The 2,739-nt window shown below is 55.2% G+C and overlaps 1 pseudogene; it reads left to right on the forward strand.

Annotated features, from left to right (window-relative positions):
• The first annotated feature begins 1,706 nt into the window (after nt 1-1,706).
• Nucleotides 1,707-2,259, forward strand: LOC101580749 (annotated as a pseudogene).
• The last annotated feature ends 480 nt before the right edge of the window (nt 2,260-2,739 follow it).

Raw genomic sequence — 2,739 nt, forward strand, 5'->3', positions numbered from 1 at the left:
CTTTGGTCTGTGCCAGACACAGACTCAGGGGAACTCAGGGACACCGAATTATCCTGCAAATGTGACCCAGAGCTGGGGTCCCAGAATCTGAGCAGGGGCCCAGCCTCTTGGCTGAACTCCTGAACGGGTGATGTAGCAACCCCTCGGTTTCCTCACCTGCAGTTGAGAGTCACGCTTGGCCCCTCTCCTGCCTGCATCTCAGCTTCCGGGACAGGCACGTGCATGTTCAGACTACAAGGTGCTCGAGGTACGCATGTATCGTCCGCTGTAAACACAGTTATCAGAGCGCCCATCGCCCGGGGCCCAGAAGCACCGGAGCACCCGACAGTACACTGAAACCTACAGCTTTTCTCCTTTGTTTTTTTAAAAATTTGTTTCTTTGTGACTGGCCTCATACTTGTGATCATCCTGCCTCAGCCTTCCAAGTGCTGGGGTTACAGGCCTGTGTCACCAAACCAACCCCTGGCACTCCAGATCTTGCCCGTCTACTTGAGGAAAAGTGGAGGGGGGGGTCCCCTGTCATAAGAATGTAATTCTACACCTGTCTGTTTTCGGTCAACTCATCATTTTCCTCTTCTCTGAAGCTGTAACCAGTTAGATGGGGACACCTACCCCCCCCCAGCACCCTTGGCTGCTGGGTACCAGGGGCTCAGATTTCAGGGCCCTACCCACCCTCCCGATCTTGGGCATATGACGACGACGCACTGCAGGACCACAAGGTGGGCTGGGGACTTGGGTGGGGTGTGGCCTGGAATCTGATACCTCCCACCTGCTGTACTCTGGGCTCGATCTAGCCTTGCAGGTTGCTTGGGAATGGGCGGCCCTGGAGGTTCCTGGCCTCCTGCTGTCTCTCAGCACCCTACAGCCCAGTATCCAGGCCCGCTCTGCGTACCTTCCTGCTCCAGGGGACTGCGATTTCCAAGACCCAGGGACAGAAGTGGCCCAGATGTCGGGCAAAGTGGGAACCTCAGCCGTCCCCCAGCCTCCACTGCTGAAGACCATACTTGTTCCTCAAAAGCTGAGTGAACCCACCAAGCAGGCCTCAGGGAAAGACCTTCACAGGCTCTTGGGCCGCTCAGAGGGAGCTCTCCCCAGACATTAGTGGAAGACTGAGGCAGAACAATGACGTGCAGGAGGTGTCAGGATGCTCTCGATTCCAAAGCCCGGAGACGTCTCCTGGTCAAAATCAATTCCGGAAGCCAGGCATGGGCACACCTGTAATGCCAGCACTGGGGAAGCTGATGCAGGAGGACCACCGTTGAGTTCAAGGCCAGCCTGGGCTACAGAGTAAGACCCTGTCTCAAAAAACCCAAAAGGCGGCTGGTGAGATGGCTCAGTGGTCTAAAGCACCTACTTAGAACATGCTAAGCTCAAGCAAAGCACAGAGACCTCGGTTCAATCCCCCAGTACCACATGCCAGCCAGCCCCGCCCCCTGGTGGGCTGAGCTGGCCACACACTAAATAAATAAATAAATAAATAAATAAATAAATAAATAAATATTAAAAAAAAAAAAAAAACCCAAAAGGCGGTGGCGCATCTGGAGGTCCCGCGGATCTGTTGTTGCTTCAACAAATGTTTGGATGGAACAGGCCCGGGGACTCCCTCTCTCATCTTCCCAAACCTGGACCATCTTCTCGCCTATCTCCCCCTTCCAGGAACAGACAGCAGCGTTCATTTTTTGGTAGCTCCTTATTGCTGGCCAGCCATGATCTCTCAGATTCCTCAGAATTATTCCACTGAGGTGGAGGCTGCTGTTCACTGCTTGGTGAACCTGCACTTGCGGGCCTCCTGCACCTGCCTCTCTCTGGGCTACTACTTTGACCGAGACAATGTGGCTCTGGAGGGTGTGAGCCATTTCTTCCGTGAGCTGGCCAAGGAGAAACGCGAGGGTGCCGAGCATCTCTTGAAGATGCAAAACCGGCGCGGAGGCCGTGTGCTCTTTCAAGGTGTGCAGAAACCATCTGAAGACGAGTGGGGTAAAACCTTGGACGCCACGGAAGCTGCCATGGCCCTGGAGAAGAACTCGAAGCTAGCTCTTCTGGACCTTCATGCCCTGGGCTCTGCCAAGACCGACCCCATCTCTGCGATTTCCTGGAGAACTACTTCCTAGATGAGGAGTGAAGCTCATTGAGAAGACAGGTGACCACCTCACCACCCTCCGCAGGCTGCCAAGCCCCCAGGCTGGGCTGGGCGAGCGCCTCTTTGAAAGGCTCACCCTTAAACATAACTAGGAGGTCAGAGCCTGGCTGTCTCTGAGGGGCTCCTGCATCCCCCGGCATCAGGGCTTCAGCCTAACCCTCTCCCTCCAGCCACTAGGCAGCTTTCTCACCTTTCTGGAGCCCCCTCCCAAATCTTGGACCAAAAGAAAATAAATCCTTCTTTGCAGAAAAAACAAAACAAAACAAAAACGGCTATCTTTCCTGCACTCCACTGCACTGCAGAAAGCCACCAATCTGCCCTGCGCGGGCTCTGGTGGCTCCCGTGGCTTTCTCCCCTCGCTCTTCTTGCCATGGAGATTCTGCTTAGCTCAGGAGTGCGTCCTTACTCGCCCAGCTCTCTGGGTTTCCAATGTATCCTGCTTTTCCCATGAAACTGAGGGTTCCCGGGCCAAGGCTGTACCTCAGACCCCAGACCTCAAGTCTCAGAAGCAAGGCTCCCCGCAGCCATCCCCCCAGCAGGGGCTGGAGGCCCAGCCCTCCCACTGTACCTCAGACCCCAGACCTCAAGTCTCAGAAGCA

This window comes from Octodon degus, unplaced genomic scaffold, assembly GCF_000260255.1.
Source record: "Octodon degus isolate 3935 unplaced genomic scaffold, OctDeg1.0 scaffold00056, whole genome shotgun sequence".
Taxonomy (NCBI): Eukaryota; Metazoa; Chordata; class Mammalia; order Rodentia; family Octodontidae; genus Octodon; species Octodon degus.